This window comes from Hyla sarda, unplaced genomic scaffold (genome assembly GCF_029499605.1).
Source record: "Hyla sarda isolate aHylSar1 unplaced genomic scaffold, aHylSar1.hap1 scaffold_803, whole genome shotgun sequence".
Taxonomy (NCBI): Eukaryota; Metazoa; Chordata; class Amphibia; order Anura; family Hylidae; genus Hyla; species Hyla sarda.
The window spans coordinates 55,659-80,492 of record NW_026610829.1 but is presented as its reverse complement, the minus strand read 5'-3'; the positions used below and the strand labels follow the sequence as shown (position 1 = coordinate 80,492).

The 24,834-nt window shown below is 43.3% G+C and overlaps 14 pseudogenes; all 14 read left to right on the top strand.

Annotated features, from left to right (window-relative positions):
* The first annotated feature begins 1,274 nt into the window (after positions 1–1,274).
* Positions 1,275–1,538, top strand: LOC130346840 (U2 spliceosomal RNA; annotated as a pseudogene).
* A 1,474-nt stretch (positions 1,539–3,012) lies between these two features.
* Positions 3,013–3,276, top strand: LOC130346873 (U2 spliceosomal RNA; annotated as a pseudogene).
* A 1,465-nt stretch (positions 3,277–4,741) lies between these two features.
* LOC130346872 (U2 spliceosomal RNA) lies at positions 4,742–5,005 on the top strand (annotated as a pseudogene).
* A 1,472-nt stretch (positions 5,006–6,477) lies between these two features.
* Positions 6,478–6,741, top strand: LOC130346844 (U2 spliceosomal RNA; annotated as a pseudogene).
* A 1,474-nt stretch (positions 6,742–8,215) lies between these two features.
* LOC130346845 (U2 spliceosomal RNA) lies at positions 8,216–8,479 on the top strand (annotated as a pseudogene).
* Positions 8,480–9,950: 1,471 nt separating this feature from the next.
* LOC130346871 (U2 spliceosomal RNA) lies at positions 9,951–10,214 on the top strand (annotated as a pseudogene).
* A 1,473-nt stretch (positions 10,215–11,687) lies between these two features.
* Positions 11,688–11,951, top strand: LOC130346870 (U2 spliceosomal RNA; annotated as a pseudogene).
* Positions 11,952–13,419: 1,468 nt separating this feature from the next.
* Positions 13,420–13,684, top strand: LOC130346829 (U2 spliceosomal RNA; annotated as a pseudogene).
* Positions 13,685–15,172: 1,488 nt separating this feature from the next.
* Positions 15,173–15,436, top strand: LOC130346869 (U2 spliceosomal RNA; annotated as a pseudogene).
* Positions 15,437–16,912: 1,476 nt separating this feature from the next.
* Positions 16,913–17,176, top strand: LOC130346868 (U2 spliceosomal RNA; annotated as a pseudogene).
* A 1,472-nt stretch (positions 17,177–18,648) lies between these two features.
* LOC130346853 (U2 spliceosomal RNA) lies at positions 18,649–18,910 on the top strand (annotated as a pseudogene).
* A 1,472-nt stretch (positions 18,911–20,382) lies between these two features.
* LOC130346867 (U2 spliceosomal RNA) lies at positions 20,383–20,646 on the top strand (annotated as a pseudogene).
* A 1,478-nt stretch (positions 20,647–22,124) lies between these two features.
* On the top strand, positions 22,125–22,388 carry LOC130346866 (U2 spliceosomal RNA; annotated as a pseudogene).
* Positions 22,389–23,864: 1,476 nt separating this feature from the next.
* Positions 23,865–24,128, top strand: LOC130346864 (U2 spliceosomal RNA; annotated as a pseudogene).
* Positions 24,129–24,834: the final 706 nt, after the last annotated feature.

Here is a 24,834-nt window from a genome sequence, read left to right as displayed (position 1 = left end):
AGGTTTGACATGACATGACAGGTAGCTGTCTTGTGGGTGGTGCTGAATCCTGTTAAATGACATGAGGGTCTCATGCCTATACACAAGGGTGTGTCATTGCTGTTGCTTGACCATGCATTGGTTTCTGTGGTCAGTGAATGATAAAAACAAAATTTACCATCCATTGATGGATGGGAAATCCGCCATGAGGCATTTGTTTTTAGAAACTGCTGCTCACAACCAATGTTGCAATGGAGTGTCTCCATCTGCTGGTGGTATTGGAAAGGCATTAGTGCTATGACAGGGTCTGAAGAAGAAGAAGAAGAAGAAGAAGAAGAAGAAGAAGACGGAAAAAAATATATATAAAAAGAAAAAGAGAGAGAGAGAGAGAGACTGACTTAGTGAGCGAGTGAGTGAGAGAGTGAGAGTGAGTGAGAGTGAATGAGTGAGTGAGTGATTGAGTGAGTGAGTGAGTGAGAACAAATGAGTTAAAGCAAGTGAGTGAGAGAGATCGAATGAATGAAAGTCTGAATGACAGAAAGAAAAAAGGATGAAGAAAGAAGCATGAAGAAAAAAAAATGTATATGGAGTTGCTGACATGAGTGCAATCTACAAAGCCGTTGAGGCTGATCCTCATGGGAGGATTATTGCACCAGGACCCTTAGCACTTTTAAAATGCCATTCAATGCCACGGGCTAGATGTAAACTGCAGATGACCATGTTGTGGTAGTTACCATGGATACCCAAGTGATGTGTGAGCTAACACATAGGCCCAACAGATTCCAAGAAGGCCAGAATCACCAGCGGCACCACCATCGATTGTCAGGTCACCCGGATTCAGCAAATACCAGAGTCCAAAATGATGCAGGTTTATACTGTTAATTTTCAGTTTATCGTTACAGTTGGTGTTATTCCATGTCGGAAGGGACGCAGCTACAGCCAGTGGGGTAACTAGAGACAGGCAGGCAGCTATGTGCAACAAAGGTAGGCGTGTTGTTTTCATATGCAGATCTGAAATATTGTCTTATATGCAAGAGGAGGAGTGATGGGGGTTCAGGCAAAAGCCAGGCTATGGATTGCATTGCTAAATGCTCCATCAGAGTGCAATGGTCGCCTGTCCTTTTTTTAAGTGATGATGTGGGTTTAGCCTGTGCTGTATGTATGTATGGGTGGCTGACTGCCACCCACCCAGAAAGTGTATGGGAGGCTGGTTGGCTGCCAGCCTTCCTTCCATTCCTATGAGTAATGTGAGTGCTCATGAAGGGGACATGGTTGGGTCCACCCCTTTCCCGGTTATCCCCTCTAGGCCTTTTGGCTTAGATCAAGTGTAAAAAAAGAAAGGATCTTGCGACAGATCGCATCCTGAGGCACGTTTTTTTTTGTGTGAATACTTGCACTTGGGTGACTTGTGAGCACATACTGATACATACGTTCCCTATCTGGGGACCATAAATTTAATGGATTTTTGAGAAAGGGAGCTGATTTGGAAGCTTGCTTCTGTCGCCCTATGCATTGACCCGATGTGGCAGTATCTTCGGGTAGTGAACAGTGCACCACCCCATTCCAGTGTTAAACAAGAAAGATTCTCATTTAATCCTCCGTGGGTGAGAATTTGAGTTTGAGAATTGGAGACCAAAATGATGAGTTGCACTGACTGGTTTATGAACGTCTATTCATTTAGCGTTTTAATGACCATGTTTGCACACTGATTGGTGTAAAAAAATAAAATAAAACTAAATAATAATAATCTAGCACACCTGTGCAGGTTTGACATGACATGACAGGTAGCTGTCTTGTGGGTGGTGCTGAATCCTGTTAAATGACATGAGGGTCTCATGCCTATACACAAGGGTGTGTCATTGCTGTTGCTTGACCATGCATTGGTTTCTGTGGTCAGTGAATGATAAAAACAAAATTTACCATCCATTGATGGATGGGAAATCCGCCATGAGGCATTTGTTTTTAGAAACTGCTGCTCACAACCAATGTTGCAATGGAGTGTCTCCATCTGCTGGTGGTATTGGAAAGGCATTAGTGCTATGACAGGGTCTGAAGAAGAAGAAGAAGAAGAAGAAGAAGAAGACGGAAAAAAATATATATAAAAAGAAAAAGAGAGAGATAGAGAGACTGACTTAGTGAGCGAGTGAGTGAGAGAGTGAGAGTGAGTGAGAGTGAATGAGTGAGTGAGTGATTGAGTGAGTGAGTGAGTGAGTGAGAACAAATGAGTTAAAGCAAGTGAGTGAGAGAGATCGAATGAATGAAAGTCTGAATGACAGAAAGAAAAAAGGATGAAGAAAGAAGCATGAAGAAAAAAAAATGTATATGGAGTTGCTGACATGAGTGCAATCTACAAAGCCGTTGAGGCTGATCCTCATGGGAGGATTATTGCACCAGGACCCTTAGCACTTTTAAAATGCCATTCAATGCCACGGGCTAGATGTAAACTGCAGATGACCATGTTGTGGTAGTTACCATGGATACCCAAGTGATGTGTGAGCTAACACATAGGCCCAACAGATTCCAAGAAGGCCAGAATCACCAGCGGCACCACCATCGATTGTCAGGTCACCCGGATTCAGCAAATACCAGAGTCCAAAATGATGCAGGTTTATACTGTTAATTTTCAGTTTATCGTTACAGTTGGTGTTATTCCATGTCGGAAGGGACGCAGCTACAGCCAGTGGGGTAACTAGAGACAGGCAGGCAGCTATGTGCAACAAAGGTAGGCGTGTTGTTTTCATATGCAGATCTGAAATATTGTCTTATATGCAAGAGGAGGAGTGATGGGGGTTCAGGCAAAAGCCAGGCTATGGATTGCATTGCTAAATGCTCCATCAGAGTGCAATGGTCGCCTGTCCTTTTTTTAAGTGATGATGTGGGTTTAGCCTGTGCTGTATGTATGTATGGGTGGCTGACTGCCACCCACCCAGAAAGTGTATGGGAGGCTGGTTGGCTGCCAGCCTTCCTTCCATTCCTATGAGTAATGTGAGTGCTCATGAAGGGGACATGGTTGGGTCCACCCCTTTCCCGGTTATCCCCTCTAGGCCTTTTGGCTTAGATCAAGTGTAAAAAAAGAAAGGATCTTGCGACAGATCGCATCCTGAGGCACGTTTTTTTTTGTGTGAATACTTGCACTTGGGTGACTTGTGAGCACATACTGATACATACGTTCCCTATCTGGGGACCATAAATTAAATGGATTTTTGAGAAAGGGAGCTGATTTGGAAGCTTGCTTCTGTCGCCCTATGCATTGACCCGATGTGGCAGTATCTTCGGGTAGTGAACAGTGCACCACCCCATTCCAGTGTTAAACAAGAAAGATTCTCATTTAATCCTCCGTGGGTGAGAATTTGAGTTTGAGAATTGGAGACCAAAATGATGAGTTGCACTGACTGGTTTATGAACGTCTATTCATTTAGCGTTTTAATGACCATGTTTGCACACTGATTGGTGTAAAAAAATAAAATAAAACTAAATAATAATAATCTAGCACACCTGTGCAGGTTTGACATGACATGACAGGTAGCTGTCTTGTGGGTGGTGCTGAATCCTGTTAAATGACATGAGGGTCTCATGCCTATACACAAGGGTGTGTCATTGCTGTTGCTTGACCATGCATTGGTTTCTGTGGTCAGTGAATGATAAAAACAAAATTTACCATCCATTGATGGATGGGAAATCCGCCATGAGGCATTTGTTTTTAGAAACTGCTGCTCACAACCAATGTTGCAATGGAGTGTCTCCATCTGCTGGTGGTATTGGAAAGGCATTAGTGCTATGACAGGGTCTGAAGAAGAAGAAGAAGAAGAAGAAGAAGAAGAAGAAGAAGACGGAAAAAAATATATATAAAAAGAAAAAGAGAGAGAGAGAGAGAGACTGACTTAGTGAGCGAGTGAGTGAGAGAGTGAGAGTGAGTGAGAGTGAATGAGTGAGTGAGTGAGTGAGAACAAATGAGTTAAAGCAAGTGAGTGAGAGAGATCGAATGAATGAAAGTCTGAATGACAGAAAGAAAAAAGGATGAAGAAAGAAGCATGAAGAAAAAAAAATGTATATGGAGTTGCTGACATGAGTGCAATCTACAAAGCCGTTGAGGCTGATCCTCATGGGAGGATTATTGCACCAGGACCCTTAGCACTTTTAAAATGCCATTCAATGCCACGGGCTAGATGTAAACTGCAGATGACCATGTTGTGGTAGTTACCATGGATACCCAAGTGATGTGTGAGCTAACACATAGGCCCAACAGATTCCAAGAAGGCCAGAATCACCAGCGGCACCACCATCGATTGTCAGGTCACCCGGATTCAGCAAATACCAGAGTCCAAAATGATGCAGGTTTATACTGTTAATTTTCAGTTTATCGTTACAGTTGGTGTTATTCCATGTCGGAAGGGACGCAGCTACAGCCAGTGGGGTAACTAGAGACAGGCAGGCAGCTATGTGCAACAAAGGTAGGCGTGTTGTTTTCATATGCAGATCTGAAATATTGTCTTATATGCAAGAGGAGGAGTGATGGGGGTTCAGGCAAAAGCCAGGCTATGGATTGCATTGCTAAATGCTCCATCAGAGTGCAATGGTCGCCTGTCCTTTTTTTAAGTGATGATGTGGGTTTAGCCTGTGCTGTATGTATGTATGGGTGGCTGACTGCCACCCACCCAGAAAGTGTATGGGAGGCTGGTTGGCTGCCAGCCTTCCTTCCATTCCTATGAGTAATGTGAGTGCTCATGAAGGGGACATGGTTGGGTCCACCCCTTTCCCGGTTATCCCCTCTAGGCCTTTTGGCTTAGATCAAGTGTAAAAAAAGAAAGGATCTTGCGACAGATCGCATCCTGAGGCACGTTTTTTTTTGTGTGAATACTTGCACTTGGGTGACTTGTGAGCACATACTGATACATACGTTCCCTATCTGGGGACCATAAATTAAATGGATTTTTGAGAAAGGGAGCTGATTTGGAAGCTTGCTTCTGTCGCCCTATGCATTGACCCGATGTGGCAGTATCTTCGGGTAGTGAACAGTGCACCACCCCATTCCAGTGTTAAACAAGAAAGATTCTCATTTAATCCTCCGTGGGTGAGAATTTGAGTTTGAGAATTGGAGACCAAAATGATGAGTTGCACTGACTGGTTTATGAACGTCTATTCATTTAGCGTTTTAATGACCATGTTTGCACACTGATTGGTGTAAAAAAATAAAATAAAACTAAATAATAATAATCTAGCACACCTGTGCAGGTTTGACATGACATGACAGGTAGCTGTCTTGTGGGTGGTGCTGAATCCTGTTAAATGACATGAGGGTCTCATGCCTATACACAAGGGTGTGTCATTGCTGTTGCTTGACCATGCATTGGTTTCTGTGGTCAGTGAATGATAAAAACAAAATTTACCATCCATTGATGGATGGGAAATCCGCCATGAGGCATTTGTTTTTAGAAACTGCTGCTCACAACCAATGTTGCAATGGAGTGTCTCCATCTGCTGGTGGTATTGGAAAGGCATTAGTGCTATGACAGGGTCTGAAGAAGAAGAAGAAGAAGAAGAAGAAGAAGACGGAAAAAAATATATATAAAAAGAAAAAGAGAGAGAGAGAGACTGACTTAGTGAGCGAGTGAGTGAGAGAGTGAGAGTGAGTGAGAGTGAATGAGTGAGTGAGTGATTGAGTGAGTGAGTGAGTGAGTGAGAACAAATGAGTTAAAGCAAGTGAGTGAGAGAGATCGAATGAATGAAAGTCTGAATGACAGAAAGAAAAAAGGATGAAGAAAGAAGCATGAAGAAAAAAAAATGTATATGGAGTTGCTGACATGAGTGCAATCTACAAAGCCGTTGAGGCTGATCCTCATGGGAGGATTATTGCACCAGGACCCTTAGCACTTTTAAAATGCCATTCAATGCCACGGGCTAGATGTAAACTGCAGATGACCATGTTGTGGTAGTTACCATGGATACCCAAGTGATGTGTGAGCTAACACATAGGCCCAACAGATTCCAAGAAGGCCAGAATCACCAGCGGCACCACCATCGATTGTCAGGTCACCCGGATTCAGCAAATACCAGAGTCCAAAATGATGCAGGTTTATACTGTTAATTTTCAGTTTATCGTTACAGTTGGTGTTATTCCATGTCGGAAGGGACGCAGCTACAGCCAGTGGGGTAACTAGAGACAGGCAGGCAGCTATGTGCAACAAAGGTAGGCGTGTTGTTTTCATATGCAGATCTGAAATATTGTCTTATATGCAAGAGGAGGAGTGATGGGGGTTCAGGCAAAAGCCAGGCTATGGATTGCATTGCTAAATGCTCCATCAGAGTGCAATGGTCGCCTGTCCTTTTTTTAAGTGATGATGTGGGTTTAGCCTGTGCTGTATGTATGTATGGGTGGCTGACTGCCACCCACCCAGAAAGTGTATGGGAGGCTGGTTGGCTGCCAGCCTTCCTTCCATTCCTATGAGTAATGTGAGTGCTCATGAAGGGGACATGGTTGGGTCCACCCCTTTCCCGGTTATCCCCTCTAGGCCTTTTGGCTTAGATCAAGTGTAAAAAAAGAAAGGATCTTGCGACAGATCGCATCCTGAGGCACGTTTTTTTTTGTGTGAATACTTGCACTTGGGTGACTTGTGAGCACATACTGATACATACGTTCCCTATCTGGGGACCATAAATTAAATGGATTTTTGAGAAAGGGAGCTGATTTGGAAGCTTGCTTCTGTCGCCCTATGCATTGACCCAATGTGGCAGTATCTTCGTGTAGTGAACAGTGCACCACCCCATTCCAGTGTTAAACAAGAAAGATTCTCATTTAATCCTCCGTGGGTGAGAATTTGAGTTTGAGAATTGGAGACCAAAATGATGAGTTGCACTGACTGGTTTATGAACGTCTATTCATTTAGCGTTTTAATGACCATGTTTGCACACTGATTGGTGTAAAAAAATAAAATAAAACTAAATAATAATAATCTAGCACACCTGTGCAGGTTTGACATGACATGACAGGTAGCTGTCTTGTGGGTGGTGCTGAATCCTGTTAAATGACATGAGGGTCTCATGCCTATACACAAGGGTGTGTCATTGCTGTTGCTTGACCATGCATTGGTTTCTGTGGTCAGTGAATGATAAAAACAAAATTTACCATCCATTGATGGATGGGAAATCCGCCATGAGGCATTTGTTTTTAGAAACTGCTGCTCACAACCAATGTTGCAATGGAGTGTCTCCATCTGCTGGTGGTATTGGAAAGGCATTAGTGCTATGACAGGGTCTGAAGAAGAAGAAGAAGAAGAAGAAGACGGAAAAAAATATATATAAAAAGAAAAAGAGAGAGAGAGAGAGAGAGAGACTGACTTAGTGAGCGAGTGAGTGAGAGAGTGAGAGTGAGTGAGAGTGAATGAGTGAGTGAGTGATTGAGTGAGTGAGTGAGTGAGTGAGAACAAATGAGTTAAAGCAAGTGAGTGAGAGAGATCGAATGAATGAAAGTCTGAATGACAGAAAGAAAAAAGGATGAAGAAAGAAGCATGAAGAAAAAAAAATGTATATGGAGTTGCTGACATGAGTGCAATCTACAAAGCCGTTGAGGCTGATCCTCATGGGAGGATTATTGCACCAGGACCCTTAGCACTTTTAAAATGCCATTCAATGCCACGGGCTAGATGTAAACTGCAGATGACCATGTTGTGGTAGTTACCATGGATACCCAAGTGATGTGTGAGCTAACACATAGGCCCAACAGATTCCAAGAAGGCCAGAATCACCAGCGGCACCACCATCGATTGTCAGGTCACCCGGATTCAGCAAATACCAGAGTCCAAAATGATGCAGGTTTATACTGTTAATTTTCAGTTTATCGTTACAGTTGGTGTTATTCCATGTCGGAAGGGACGCAGCTACAGCCAGTGGGGTAACTAGAGACAGGCAGGCAGCTATGTGCAACAAAGGTAGGCGTGTTGTTTTCATATGCAGATCTGAAATATTGTCTTATATGCAAGAGGAGGAGTGATGGGGGTTCAGGCAAAAGCCAGGCTATGGATTGCATTGCTAAATGCTCCATCAGAGTGCAATGGTCGCCTGTCCTTTTTTTAAGTGATGATGTGGGTTTAGCCTGTGCTGTATGTATGTATGGGTGGCTGACTGCCACCCACCCAGAAAGTGTATGGGAGGCTGGTTGGCTGCCAGCCTTCCTTCCATTCCTATGAGTAATGTGAGTGCTCATGAAGGGGACATGGTTGGGTCCACCCCTTTCCCGGTTATCCCCTCTAGGCCTTTTGGCTTAGATCAAGTGTAAAAAAAGAAAGGATCTTGCGACAGATCGCATCCTGAGGCACGTTTTTTTTTGTGTGAATACTTGCACTTGGGTGACTTGTGAGCACATACTGATACATACGTTCCCTATCTGGGGACCATAAATTAAATGGATTTTTGAGAAAGGGAGCTGATTTGGAAGCTTGCTTCTGTCGCCCTATGCATTGACCCAATGTGGCAGTATCTTCGTGTAGTGAACAGGGCACCACCCCATTCCAGTGTTAAACAAGAAAGATTCTCATTTAATCCTCCGTGGGTGAGAATTTGAGTTTGAGAATTGGAGACCAAAATGATGAGTTGCACTGACTGGTTTATGAACGTCTATTCATTTAGCGTTTTAATGACCATGTTTGCACACTGATTGGTGTAAAAAAATAAAATAAAACTAAATAATAATAATCTAGCACACCTGTGCAGGTTTGACATGACATGACAGGTAGCTGTCTTGTGGGTGGTGCTGAATCCTGTTAAATGACATGAGGGTCTCATGCCTATACACAAGGGTGTGTCATTGCTGTTGCTTGACCATGCATTGGTTTCTGTGGTCAGTGAATGATAAAAACAAAATTTACCATCCATTGATGGATGGGAAATCCGCCATGAGGCATTTGTTTTTAGAAACTGCTGCTCACAACCAATGTTGCAATGGAGTGTCTCCATCTGCTGGTGGTATTGGAAAGGCATTAGTGCTATGACAGGGTCTGAAGAAGAAGAAGAAGAAGAAGAAGACGGAAAAAAATATATATAAAAAGAAAAAGAGAGAGAGAGAGAGAGACTGACTTAGTGAGCGAGTGAGTGAGAGAGTGAGAGTGAGTGAGAGTGAATGAGTGAGTGAGTGATTGAGTGAGTGAGTGAGTGAGTGAGAACAAATGAGTTAAAGCAAGTGAGTGAGAGAGATCGAATGAATGAAAGTCTGAATGACAGAAAGAAAAAAAGGATGAAGAAAGAAGCATGAAGAAAAAAAAATGTATATGGAGTTGCTGACATGAGTGCAATCTACAAAGCCGTTGAGGCTGATCCTCATGGGAGGATTATTGCACCAGGACCCTTAGCACTTTTAAAATGCCATTCAATGCCACGGGCTAGATGTAAACTGCAGATGACCATGTTGTGGTAGTTACCATGGATACCCAAGTGATGTGTGAGCTAACACATAGGCCCAACAGATTCCAAGAAGGCCAGAATCACCAGCGGCACCACCATCGATTGTCAGGTCACCCGGATTCAGCAAATACCAGAGTCCAAAATGATGCAGGTTTATACTGTTAATTTTCAGTTTATCGTTACAGTTGGTGTTATTCCATGTCGGAAGGGACGCAGCTACAGCCAGTGGGGTAACTAGAGACAGGCAGGCAGCTATGTGCAACAAAGGTAGGCGTGTTGTTTTCATATGCAGATCTGAAATATTGTCTTATATGCAAGAGGAGGAGTGATGGGGGTTCAGGCAAAAGCCAGGCTATGGATTGCATTGCTAAATGCTCCATCAGAGTGCAATGGTCGCCTGTCCTTTTTTTAAGTGATGATGTGGGTTTAGCCTGTGCTGTATGTATGTATGGGTGGCTGACTGCCACCCACCCAGAAAGTGTATGGGAGGCTGGTTGGCTGCCAGCCTTCCTTCCATTCCTATGAGTAATGTGAGTGCTCATGAAGGGGACATGGTTGGGTCCACCCCTTTCCCGGTTATCCCCTCTAGGCCTTTTGGCTTAGATCAAGTGTAAAAAAAGAAAGGATCTTGCGACAGATCGCATCCTGAGGCACGTTTTTTTTTGTGTGAATACTTGCACTTGGGTGACTTGTGAGCACATACTGATACATACGTTCCCTATCTGGGGACCATAAATTAAATGGATTTTTGAGAAAGGGAGCTGATTTGGAAGCTTGCTTCTGTCGCCCTATGCATTGACCCGATGTGGCAGTATCTTCGGGTAGTGAACAGTGCACCACCCCATTCCAGTGTTAAACAAGAAAGATTCTCATTTAATCCTCCGTGGGTGAGAATTTGAGTTTGAGAATTGGAGACCAAAATGATGAGTTGCACTGACTGGTTTATGAACGTCTATTCATTTAGCGTTTTAATGACCATGTTTGCACACTGATTGGTGTAAAAAAATAAAATAAAACTAAATAATAATAATCTAGCACACCTGTGCAGGTTTGACATGACATGACAGGTAGCTGTCTTGTGGGTGGTGCTGAATCCTGTTAAATGACATGAGGGTCTCATGCCTATACACAAGGGTGTGTCATTGCTGTTGCTTGACCATGCATTGGTTTCTGTGGTCAGTGAATGATAAAAACAAAATTTACCATCCATTGATGGATGGGAAATCCGCCATGAGGCATTTGTTTTTAGAAACTGCTGCTCACAACCAATGTTGCAATGGAGTGTCTCCATCTGCTGGTGGTATTGGAAAGGCATTAGTGCTATGACAGGGTCTGAAGAAGAAGAAGAAGAAGAAGAAGAAGACGGAAAAAAATATATATAAAAAGAAAAAGAGAGAGAGAGAGAGAGACTGACTTAGTGAGCGAGTGAGTGAGAGAGTGAGAGTGAGTGAGAGTGAATGAGTGAGTGAGTGATTGAGTGAGTGAGTGAGTGAGTGAGAACAAATGAGTTAAAGCAAGTGAGTGAGAGAGATCGAATGAATGAAAGTCTGAATGACAGAAAGAAAAAAGGATGAAGAAAGAAGCATGAAGAAAAAAAAATGTATATGGAGTTGCTGACATGAGTGCAATCTACAAAGCCGTTGAGGCTGATCCTCATGGGAGGATTATTGCACCAGGACCCTTAGCACTTTTAAAATGCCATTCAATGCCACGGGCTAGATGTAAACTGCAGATGACCATGTTGTGGTAGTTACCATGGATACCCAAGTGATGTGTGAGCTAACACATAGGCCCAACAGATTCCAAGAAGGCCAGAATCACCAGCGGCACCACCATCGATTGTCAGGTCACCCGGATTCAGCAAATACCAGAGTCCAAAATGATGCAGGTTTATACTGTTAATTTTCAGTTTATCGTTACAGTTGGTGTTATTCCATGTCGGAAGGGACGCAGCTACAGCCAGTGGGGTAACTAGAGACAGGCAGGCAGCTATGTGCAACAAAGGTAGGCGTGTTGTTTTCATATGCAGATCTGAAATATTGTCTTATATGCAAGAGGAGGAGTGATGGGGGTTCAGGCAAAAGCCAGGCTATGGATTGCATTGCTAAATGCTCCATCAGAGTGCAATGGTCGCCTGTCCTTTTTTTAAGTGATGATGTGGGTTTAGCCTGTGCTGTATGTATGTATGGGTGGCTGACTGCCACCCACCCAGAAAGTGTATGGGAGGCTGGTTGGCTGCCAGCCTTCCTTCCATTCCTATGAGTAATGTGAGTGCTCATGAAGGGGACATGGTTGGGTCCACCCCTTTCCCGGTTATCCCCTCTAGGCCTTTTGGCTTAGATCAAGTGTAAAAAAAGAAAGGATCTTGCGACAGATCGCATCCTGAGGCACGTTTTTTTTTGTGTGAATACTTGCACTTGGGTGACTTGTGAGCACATACTGATACATACGTTCCCTATCTGGGGACCATAAATTAAATGGATTTTTGAGAAAGGGAGCTGATTTGGAAGCTTGCTTCTGTCGCCCTATGCATTGACCCGATGTGGCAGTATCTTCGGGTAGTGAACAGTGCACCACCCCATTCCAGTGTTAAACAAGAAAGATTCTCATTTAATCCTCCGTGGGTGAGAATTTGAGTTTGAGAATTGGAGACCAAAATGATGAGTTGCACTGACTGGTTTATGAACGTCTATTCATTTAGCGTTTTAATGACCATGTTTGCACACTGATTGGTGTAAAAAAATAAAATAAAACTAAATAATAATAATCTAGCACACCTGTGCAGGTTTGACATGACATGACAGGTAGCTGTCTTGTGGGTGGTGCTGAATCCTGTTAAATGACATGAGGGTCTCATGCCTATACACAAGGGTGTGTCATTGCTGTTGCTTGACCATGCATTGGTTTCTGTGGTCAGTGAATGATAAAAACAAAATTTACCATCCATTGATGGATGGGAAATCCGCCATGAGGCATTTGTTTTTAGAAACTGCTGCTCACAACCAATGTTGCAATGGAGTGTCTCCATCTGCTGGTGGTATTGGAAAGGCATTAGTGCTATGACAGGGTCTGAAGAAGAAGAAGAAGAAGAAGAAGACGGAAAAAAATATATATAAAAAGAAAAAGAGAGAGAGAGAGAGACTGACTTAGTGAGCGAGTGAGTGAGAGAGTGAGAGTGAGTGAGAGTGAATGAGTGAGTGAGTGATTGAGTGAGTGAGTGAGTGAGTGAGAACAAATGAGTTAAAGCAAGTGAGTGAGAGAGATCGAATGAATGAAAGTCTGAATGACAGAAAGAAAAAAGGATGAAGAAAGAAGCATGAAGAAAAAAAAATGTATATGGAGTTGCTGACATGAGTGCAATCTACAAAGCCGTTGAGGCTGATCCTCATGGGAGGATTATTGCACCAGGACCCTTAGCACTTTTAAAATGCCATTCAATGCCACGGGCTAGATGTAAACTGCAGATGACCATGTTGTGGTAGTTACCATGGATACCCAAGTGATGTGTGAGCTAACACATAGGCCCAACAGATTCCAAGAAGGCCAGAATCACCAGCGGCACCACCATCGATTGTCAGGTCACCCGGATTCAGCAAATACCAGAGTCCAAAATGATGCAGGTTTATACTGTTAATTTTCAGTTTATCGTTACAGTTGGTGTTATTCCATGTCGGAAGGGACGCAGCTACAGCCAGTGGGGTAACTAGAGACAGGCAGGCAGCTATGTGCAACAAAGGTAGGCGTGTTGTTTTCATATGCAGATCTGAAATATTGTCTTATATGCAAGAGGAGGAGTGATGGGGGTTCAGGCAAAAGCCAGGCTATGGATTGCATTGCTAAATGCTCCATCAGAGTGCAATGGTCGCCTGTCCTTTTTTTAAGTGATGATGTGGGTTTAGCCTGTGCTGTATGTATGTATGGGTGGCTGACTGCCACCCACCCAGAAAGTGTATGGGAGGCTGGTTGGCTGCCAGCCTTCCTTCCATTCCTATGAGTAATGTGAGTGCTCATGAAGGGGACATGGTTGGGTCCACCCCTTTCCCGGTTATCCCCTCTAGGCCTTTTGGCTTAGATCAAGTGTAAAAAAAGAAAGGATCTTGCGACAGATCGCATCCTGAGGCACGTTTTTTTTTTGTGTGAATACTTGCACTTGGGTGACTTGTGAGCACATACTGATACATACGTTCCCTATCTGGGGACCATAAATTAAATGGATTTTTGAGAAAGGGAGCTGATTTGGAAGCTTGCTTCTGTCGCCCTATGCATTGACCCGATGTGGCAGTATCTTCGGGTAGTGAACAGTGCACCACCCCATTCCAGTGTTAAACAAGAAAGATTCTCATTTAATCCTCCGTGGGTGAGAATTTGAGTTTGAGAATTGGAGACCAAAATGATGAGTTGCACTGACTGGTTTATGAACGTCTATTCATTTAGCGTTTTAATGACCATGTTTGCACACTGATTGGTGTAAAAAAATAAAATAAAACTAAATAATAATAATCTAGCACACCTGTGCAGGTTTGACATGACATGACAGGTAGCTGTCTTGTGGGTGGTGCTGAATCCTGTTAAATGACATGAGGGTCTCATGCCTATACACAAGGGTGTGTCATTGCTGTTGCTTGACCATGCATTGGTTTCTGTGGTCAGTGAATGATAAAAACAAAATTTACCATCCATTGATGGATGGGAAATCCGCCATGAGGCATTTGTTTTTAGAAACTGCTGCTCACAACCAATGTTGCAATGGAGTGTCTCCATCTGCTGGTGGTATTGGAAAGGCATTAGTGCTATGACAGGGTCTGAAGAAGAAGAAGAAGAAGAAGAAGAAGAAGAAGGAGAAGAAGACGGAAAAAAATATATATAAAAAGAAAAAGAGAGAGAGAGAGAGAGACTGACTTAGTGAGCGAGTGAGTGAGAGAGTGAGAGTGAGTGAGAGTGAATGAGTGAGTGAGTGATTGAGTGAGTGAGTGAGTGAGTGAGAACAAATGAGTTAAAGCAAGTGAGTGAGAGAGATCGAATGAATGAAAGTCTGAATGACAGAAAGAAAAAAGGATGAAGAAAGAAGCATGAAGAAAAAAAAATGTATATGGAGTTGCTGACATGAGTGCAATCTACAAAGCCGTTGAGGCTGATCCTCATGGGAGGATTATTGCACCAGGACCCTTAGCACTTTTAAAATGCCATTCAATGCCACGGGCTAGATGTAAACTGCAGATGACCATGTTGTGGTAGTTACCATGGATACCCAAGTGATGTGTGAGCTAACACATAGGCCCAACAGATTCCAAGAAGGCCAGAATCACCAGCGGCACCACCATCGATTGTCAGGTCACCCGGATTCAGCAAATACCAGAGTCCAAAATGATGCAGGTTTATACTGTTAATTTTCAGTTTATCGTTACAGTTGGTGTTATTCCATGTCGGAAGGGACGCAGCTACAGCCAGTGGGGTAACTAGAGACAGGCAGGCAGCTATGTGCAACAAAGGTAGGCGTGTTGTTTTCATATGCAGATCTGAAATATTGTCTTATATGCAAGAGGAGGAGTGATGGGGGTTCAGGCAAAAGCCAGGCTATGGATTGCATTGCTAAATGCTCCATCAGAGTGCAATGGTCGCCTGTCCTTTTTTTAAGTGATGATGTGGGTTTAGCCTGTGCTGTATGTATGTATGGGTGGCTGACTGCCACCCACCCAGAAAGTGTATGGGAGGCTGGTTGGCTGCCAGCCTTCCTTCCATTCCTATGAGTAATGTGAGTGCTCATGAAGGGGACATGGTTGGGTCCACCCCTTTCCCGGTTATCCCCTCTAGGCCTTTTGGCTTAGATCAAGTGTAAAAAAAGAAAGGATCTTGCGACAGATCGCATCCTGAGGCACGTTTTTTTTTGTGTGAATACTTGCACTTGGGTGACTTGTGAGCACATACTGATACATACGTTCCCTATCTGGGGACCATAAATTAAATGGATTTTTGAGAAAGGGAGCTGATTTGGAAGCTTGCTTCTGTCGCCCTATGCATTGACCCGATGTGGCAGTATCTTCGGGTAGTGAACAGTGCACCACCCCATTCCAGTGTTAAACAAGAAAGATTCTCATTTAATCCTCCGTGGGTGAGAATTTGAGTTTGAGAATTGGAGACCAAAATGATGAGTTGCACTGACTGGTTTATGAACGTCTATTCATTTAGCGTTTTAATGACCATGTTTGCACACTGATTGGTGTAAAAAAATAAAATAAAACTAAATAATAATAATCTAGCACACCTGTGCAGGTTTGACATGACATGACAGGTAGCTGTCTTGTGGGTGGTGCTGAATCCTGTTAAATGACATGAGGGTCTCATGCCTATACACAAGGGTGTGTCATTGCTGTTGCTTGACCATGCATTGGTTTCTGTGGTCAGTGAATGATAAAAACAAAATTTACCATCCATTGATGGATGGGAAATCCGCCATGAGGCATTTGTTTTTAGAAACTGCTGCTCACAACCAATGTTGCAATGGAGTGTCTCCATCTGCTGGTGGTATTGGAAAGGCATTAGTGCTATGACAGGGTCTGAAGAAGAAGAAGAAGAAGAAGAAGAAGAAGACGGAAAAAAATATATATAAAAAGAAAAAGAGAGAGAGAGAGACTGACTTAGTGAGCGAGTGAGTGAGAGAGTGAGAGTGAGTGAGAGTGAATGAGTGAGTGAGTGATTGAGTGAGTGAGTGAGTGAGTGAGTGAGAACAAATGAGTTAAAGCAAGTGAGTGAGAGAGATCGAATGAATGAAAGTCTGAATGACAGAAAGAAAAAAGGATGAAGAAAGAAGCATGAAGAAAAAAAAATGTATATGGAGTTGCTGACATGAGTGCAATCTACAAAGCCGTTGAGGCTGATCCTCATGGGAGGATTATTGCACCAGGACCCTTAGCACTTTTAAAATGCCATTCAATGCCACGGGCTAGATGTAAACTGCAGATGACCATGTTGTGGTAGTTACCATGGATACCCAAGTGATGTGTGAGCTAACACATAGGCCCAACAGATTCCAAGAAGGCCAGAATCACCAGCGGCACCACCATCGATTGTCAGGTCACCCGGATTCAGCAAATACCAGAGTCCAAAATGATGCAGGTTTATACTGTTAATTTTCAGTTTATCGTTACAGTTGGTGTTATTCCATGTCGGAAGGGACGCAGCTACAGCCAGTGGGGTAACTAGAGACAGGCAGGCAGCTATGTGCAACAAAGGTAGGCGTGTTGTTTTCATATGCAGATCTGAAATATTGTCTTATATGCAAGAGGAGGAGTGATGGGGGTTCAGGCAAAAGCCAGGCTATGGATTGCATTGCTAAATGCTCCATCAGAGTGCAATGGTCGCCTGTCCTTTTTTTAAGTGATGATGTGGGTTTAGCCTGTGCTGTATGTATGTATGGGTGGCTGACTGCCACCCACCCAGAAAGTGTATGGGAGGCTGGTTGGCTGCCAGCCTTCCTTCCATTCCTATGAGTAATGTGAGTGCTCATGAAGGGGACATGGTTGGGTCCACCCCTTTCCCGGTTATCCCCTCTAGGCCTTTTGGCTTAGATCAAGTGTAAAAAAAGAAAGGATCTTGCGACAGATCGCATCCTGAGGCACGTTTTTTTTTGTGTGAATACTTGCACTTGGGTGACTTGTGAGCACATACTGATACATACGTTCCCTATCTGGGGACCATAAATTAAATGGATTTTTGAGAAAGGGAGCTGATTTGGAAGCTTGCTTCTGTCGCCCTATGCATTGACCCGATGTGGCAGTATCTTCGGGTAGTGAACAGTGCACCACCCCATTCCAGTGTTAAACAAGAAAGATTCTCATTTAATCCTCCGTGGGTGAGAATTTGAGTTTGAGAATTGGAGACCAAAATGATGAGTTGCACTGACTGGTTTATGAACGTCTATTCATTTAGCGTTTTAATGACCATGTTTGCACACTGATTGGTGTAAAAAAATAAAATAAAACTAAATAATAATAATCTAGCACACCTGTGCAGGTTTGACATGACATGACAGGTAGCTGTCTTGTGGGTGGTGCTGAATCCTGTTAAATGACATGAGGGTCTCATGCCTATACACAAGGGTGTGTCATTGCTGTTGCTTGACCATGCATTGGTTTCTGTGGTCAGTGAATGATAAAAACAAAATTTACCATCCATTGATGGATGGGAAATCCGCCATGAGGCATTTGTTTTTAGAAACTGCTGCTCACAACCAATGTTGCAATGGAGTGTCTCCATCTGCTGGTGGTATTGGAAAGGCATTAGTGCTATGACAGGGTCTGAAGAAGAAGAAGAAGAAGAAGAAGACGGAAAAAAATATATATAAAAAGAAAAAGAGAGAGAGAGAGAGACTGACTTAGTGAGCGAGTGAGTGAGAGAGTGAGAGTGAGTGAGAGTGAATGAGTGAGTGAGTGATTGAGTGAGTGAGTGAGTGAGTGAGTGAGAACAAATGAGTTAAAGCAAGTGAGTGAGAGAGATCGAATGAATGAAAGTCTGAATGACAGAAAGAAAAAAGGATGAAGAAAGAAGCATGAAGAAAAAAAAATGTATATGGAGTTGCTGACATGAGTGCAATCTACAAAGCCGTTGAGGCTGATCCTCATGGGAGGATTATTGCACCAGGACCCTTAGCACTTTTAAAATGCCATTCAATGCCACGGGCTAGATGTAAACTGCAGATGACCATGTTGTGGTAGTTACCATGGATACCCAAGTGATGTGTGAGCTAACACATAGGCCCAACAGATTCCAAGAAGGCCAGAATCACCAGCGGCACCACCATCGATTGTCAGGTCACCCGGATTCAGCAAATATCAGAGTCCAAAATGATGCAGGTTTATACTGTTAATTTTCAGTTTATCGTTACAGTTGGTGTTATTCCATGTCGGAAGGGACGCAGCTACAGCCAGTGGGGTAACTAGAGACAGGCAGGCAGCTATGTGCAACAAAGGTAGGCGTGTTGTTTTCATATGCAGATCTGAAATATTGTCTTATATGCAAGAGGAGGAGTGATGGGGGTTCAGGCAAAAGCCAGGCTATGGATTGCATTGCTAAATGCTCCATCAGAGTGCAATGGTCGCCTGTCCTTTTTTTAAGTGATGATGTGGGTTTAGCCTGTGCTGTATGTATGTATGGGTGGCTGACTGCCACCCACCCAGAAAGTGTATGGGAGGCTGGTTGGCTGCCAGCCTTCCTTCCATTCCTATGAGTAATGTGAGTGCTCATGAAGGGGACATGGTTGGGTCCACCCCTTTCCCGGTTATCCCCTCTAGGCCTTTTGGCTTAGATCAAGTGTAAAAAAAGAAAGGATCTTGCGACAGATCGCATCCTGAGGCACGTTTTTTTGTGTGAATACTTGCACTTGGGTGACTTGTGAGCACATACTGATACATACGTTCCCTATCTGGGGACCATAAATTAAATGGATTTTTGAGAAAGGGAGCTGATTTGGAAGCTTGCTTCTGTCGCCCTATGCATTGACCCGATGTGGCAGTATCTTCGGGTAGTGAACAGTGCACCACCCCATTCCAGTGTTAAACAAGAAAGATTCTCATTTAATCCTCCGTGGGTGAGAATTTGAGTTTGAGAATTGGAGACCAAAATGATGAGTTGCACTGACTGGTTTATGAACGTCTATTCATTTAGCGTTTTAATGACCATGTTTGCACACTGATTGGTGTAAAAAAATAAAATAAAACTAAATAATAATAATCTAGCACACCTGTGCAGGTTTGACATGACATGACAGGTAGCTGTCTTGTGGGTGGTGCTGAATCCTGTTAAATGACATGAGGGTCTCATGCCTATACACAAGGGTGTGTCATTGCTGTTGCTTGACCATGCATTGGTTTCTGTGGTCAGTGAATGATAAAAACAAAATTTACCATCCATTGATGGATGGGAAATCCGCCATGAGGCATTTGTTTTTAGAAACTGCTGCTCACAACCAATGTTGCAATGGAGTGTCTCCATCTGCTGGTGGTATTGGAAAGGCATTAGTGCTATGACAGGGTCTGAAGAAGAAGAAGAAGAAGAAGAAGACGGAAAAAAATATATATAAAAAGAAAAAGAGAGAGAGAGAGAGACTGACTTAGTGAGCGAGTGAGTGAGAGAGTGAGAGTGAGTGAGAGTGAATGAGTGAGTGAGTGATTGAGTGAGTGAGTGAGTGAGTGAGTGAGAACAAATGAGTTAAAGCAAGTGAGTGAGAGAGATCGAATGAATGAAAGTCTGAATGACAGAAAGAAAAAAGGATGAAGAAAGAAGCATGAAGAAAAAAAAATGTATATGGAGTTGCTGACATGAGTGCAATCTACAAAGCCGTTGAGGCTGATCCTCATGGGAGGATTATTGCACCAGGACCCTTAGCACTTTTAAAATGCCATTCAATGCCACGGGCTAGATGTAAACTGCAGATGACCATGTTGTGGTAGTTACCATGGATACCCAAGTGATGTGTGAGCTAACACATAGGCCCAACAGATTCCAAGAAGGCCAGAATCACCAGCGGCACCACCATCGATTGTCAGGTCACCCGGATTCAGCAAATATCAGAGTCCAAAATGATGCAGGTTTATACTGTTAATTTTCAGTTTATCGTTACAGTTGGTGTTATTCCATGTCGGAAGGGACGCAGCTACAGCCAGTGGGGTAACTAGAGACAGGCAGGCAGCTATGTGCAACAAAGGTAGGCGTGTTGTTTTCATATGCAGATCTGAAATATTGTCTTATATGCAAGAGGAGGAGTGATGGGGGTTCAGGCAAAAGCCAGGCTATGGATTGCATTGCTAAATGCTCCATCAGAGTGCAATGGTCGCCTGTCCTTTTTTTAAGTGATGATGTGGGTTTAGCCTGTGCTGTATGTATGTATGGGTGGCTGACTGCCACCCACCCAGAAAGTGTATGGGAGGCTGGTTGGCTGCCAGCCTTCCTTCCATTCCTATGAGTAATGTGAGTGCTCATGAAGGGGACATGGTTGGGTCCACCCCTTTCCCGGTTATCCCCTCTAGGCCTTTTGGCTTAGATCAAGTGTAAAAAAAGAAAGGATCTTGCGACAGATCGCATCCTGAGGCACGTTTTTTTTTGTGTGAATACTTGCACTTGGGTGACTTGTGAGCACATACTGATACATACGTTCCCTATCTGGGGACCATAAATTAAATGGATTTTTGAGAAAGGGAGCTGATTTGGAAGCTTGCTTCTGTCGCCCTATGCATTGACCCGATGTGGCAGTATCTTCGGGTAGTGAACAGTGCACCACCCCATTCCAGTGTTAAACAAGAAAGATTCTCATTTAATCCTCCGTGGGTGAGAATTTGAGTTTGAGAATTGGAGACCAAAATGATGAGTTGCACTGACTGGTTTATGAACGTCTATTCATTTAGCGTTTTAATGACCATGTTTGCACACTGATTGGTGTAAAAAAATAAAATAAAACTAAATAATAATAATCTAGCACACCTGTGCAGGTTTGACATGACATGACAGGTAGCTGTCTTGTGGGTGGTGCTGAATCCTGTTAAATGACATGAGGGTCTCATGCCTATACACAAGGGTGTGTCATTGCTGTTGCTTGACCATGCATTGGTTTCTGTGGTCAGTGAATGATAAAAACAAAATTTACCATCCATTGATGGATGGGAAATCCGCCATGAGGCATTTGTTTTTAGAAACTGCTGCTCACAACCAATGTTGCAATGGAGTGTCTCCATCTGCTGGTGGTATTGGAAAGGCATTAGTGCTATGACAGGGTCTGAAGAAGAAGAAGAAGAAGAAGAAGAAGAAGAAGAAGACGGAAAAAAATATATATAAAAAGAAAAAGAGAGAGAGAGAGAGAGACTGACTTAGTGAGCGAGTGAGTGAGAGAGTGAGAGTGAGTGAGAGTGAATGAGTGAGTGAGTGATTGAGTGAGTGAGTGAGTGAGAACAAATGAGTTAAAGTAAGTGAGTGAGAGAGATCGAATGAATGAAAGTCTGAATGACAGAAAGAAAAAAGGATGAAGAAAGAAGCATGAAGAAAAAAAAATGTATATGGAGTTGCTGACATGAGTGCAATCTACAAAGCCGTTGAGGCTGATCCTCATGGGAGGATTATTGCACCAGGACCCTTAGCACTTTTAAAATGCCATTCAATGCCACGGGCTAGATGTAAACTGCAGATGACCATGTTGTGGTAGTTACCATGGATACCCAAGTGATGTGTGAGCTAACACATAGGCCCAACAGATTCCAAGAAGGCCAGAATCACCAGCGGCACCACCATCGATTGTCAGGTCACCCGGATTCAGCAAATACCAGAGTCCAAAATGATGCAGGTTTATACTGTTAATTTTCAGTTTATCGTTACAGTTGGTGTTATTCCATGTCGGAAGGGACGCAGCTACAGCCAGCGGGGTAACTAGAGACAGGCAGGCAGCTATGTGCAACAAAGGTAGGCGTGTTGTTTTCATATGCAGATCTGAAATATTGTCTTATATGCAAGAGGAGGAGTGATGGGGGTTCAGGCAAAAGCCAGGCTATGGATTGCATTGCTAAATGCTCCATCAGAGTGCAATGGTCGCCTGTCCTTTTTTTAAGTGATGATGTGGGTTTAGCCTGTGCTGTATGTATGTATGGGTGGCTGACTGCCACCCACCCAGAAAGTGTATGGGAGGCTGGTTGGCTGCCAGCCTTCCTTCCATTCCTATGAGTAATGTGAGTGCTCATGAAGGGGACATGGTTGGGTCCACCCCTTTCCCGGTTATCCCCTCTAGGCCTTTTGGCTTAGATCAAGTGTAAAAAAAGAAAGGATCTTGCGACAGATCGCATCCTGAGGCACGTTTTTTTTTGTGTGAATACTTGCACTTGGGTGACTTGTGAGCACATACTGATACATACGTTCCCTATCTGGGGACCATAAATTAAATGGATTTTTGAGAAAGGGAGCTGATTTGGAAGCTTGCTTCTGTCGCCCTATGCATTGACCCGATGTGGCAGTATCTTCGGGTAGTGAACAGTGCACCACCCCATTCCAGTGTTAAACAAGAAAGATTCTCATTTAATCCTCCGTGGGTGAGAATTTGAGTTTGAGAATTGGAGACCAAAATGATGAGTTGCACTGACTGGTTTATGAACGTCTATTCATTTAGCGTTTTAATGACCATGTTTGCACACTGATTGGTGTAAAAAAATAAAATAAAACTAAATAATAATAATCTAGCACACCTGTGCAGGTTTGACATGACATGACAGGTAGCTGTCTTGTGGGTGGTGCTGAATCCTGTTAAATGACATGAGGGTCTCATGCCTATACACAAGGGTGTGTCATTGCTGTTGCTTGACCATGCATTGGTTTCTGTGGTCAGTGAATGATAAAAACAAAATTTACCATCCATTGATGGATGGGAAATCCGCCATGAGGCATTTGTTTTTAGAAACTGCTGCTCACAACCAATGTTGCAATGGAGTGTCTCCATCTGCTGGTGGTATTGGAAAGGCATTAGTGCTATGACAGGGTCTGAAGAAGAAGAAGAAGAAGAAGAAGAAGAAGACGGAAAAAAATATATATAAAAAGAAAAAGAGAGAGAGAGAGAGAGACTGACTTAGTGAGCGAGTGAGTGAGAGAGTGAGAGTGAGTGAGAGTGAATGAGTGAGTGAGTGATTGAGTGAGTGAGTGAGTGAGTGAGAACAAATGAGTTAAAGCAAGTGAGTGAGAGAGATCGAATGAATGAAAGTCTGAATGACAGAAAGAAAAAAGGATGAAGAAAGAAGCATGAAGAAAAAAAAATGTATATGGAGTTGCTGACATGAGTGCAATCTACAAAGCCGTTGAGGCTGATCCTCATGGGAGGATTATTGCACTAGGACCCTTAGCACTTTTAAAATGCCATTCAATGCCACGGGCTAGATGTAAACTGAAGATGACCATGTTGTGGTAGTTACCATGGATACCCAAGTGATGTGTGAGCTAACACATAGGCCCAACAGATTCCAAGAAGGCCAGAATCACCAGCGGCACCACCATCGATTGTCAGGTCACCCGGATTCAGCAAATACCAGAGTCCAAAATGATGCAGGTTTATACTGTTAATTTTCAGTTTATCGTTACAGTTGGTGTTATTCCATGTCGGAAGGGACGCAGCTACAGCCAGTGGGGTAACTAGAGACAGGCAGGCAGCTATGTGCAACAAAGGTAGGCGTGTTGTTTTCATATGCAGATCTGAAATATTGTCTTATATGCAAGAGGAGGAGTGATGGGGGTTCAGGCAAAAGCCAGGCTATGGATTGCATTGCTAAATGCTCCATCAGAGTGCAATGGTCGCCTGTCCTTTTTTTAAGTGATGATGTGGGTTTAGCCTGTGCTGTATGTATGTATGGGTGGCTGACTGCCACCCACCCAGAAAGTGTATGGGAGGCTGGTTGGCTGCCAGCCTTCCTTCCATTCCTATGAGTAATGTGAGTGCTCATGAAGGGGACATGGTTGGGTCCACCCCTTTCCCGGTTATCCCCTCTAGGCCTTTTGGCTTAGATCAAGTGTAAAAAAAGAAAGGATCTTGCGACAGATCGCATCCTGAGGCACGTTTTTTTTTGTGTGAATACTTGCACTTGGGTGACTTGTGAGCACATACTGATACATACGTTCCCTATCTGGGGACCATAAATTAAATGGATTTTTGAGAAAGGGAGCTGATTTGGAAGCTTGCTTCTGTCGCCCTATGCATTGACCCGATGTGGCAGTATCTTCGGGTAGTGAACAGTGCACCACCCCATTCCAGTGTTAAACAAGAAAGATTCTCATTTAATCCTCCGTGGGTGAGAATTTGAGTTTGAGAATTGGAGACCAAAATGATGAGTTGCACTGACTGGTTTATGAACGTCTATTCATTTAGCGTTTTAATGACCATGTTTGCACACTGATTGGTGTAAAAAAATAAAATAAAACTAAATAATAATAATCTAGCACACCTGTGCAGGTTTGACATGACATGACAGGTAGCTGTCTTGTGGGTGGTGCTGAATCCTGTTAAATGACATGAGGGTCTCATGCCTATACACAAGGGTGTGTCATTGCTGTTGCTTGACCATGCATTGGTTTCTGTGGTCAGTGAATGATAAAAACAAAATTTACCATCCATTGATGGATGGGAAATCCGCCATGAGGCATTTGTTTTTAGAAACTGCTGCTCACAACCAATGTTGCAATGGAGTGTCTCCATCTGCTGGTGGTATTGGAAAGGCATTAGTGCTATGACAGGGTCTGAAGAAGAAGAAGAAGAAGAAGAAGAAGAAGACGGAAAAAAATATATATAAAAAGAAAAAGAGAGAGAGAGAGACTGACTTAGTGAGCGAGTGAGTGAGAGAGTGAGAGTGAGTGAGAGTGAATGAGTGAGTGAGTGATTGAGTGAGTGAGTGAGTGAGTGAGTGAGAACAAATGAGTTAAAGCAAGTGAGTGAGAGAGATCGAATGAATGAAA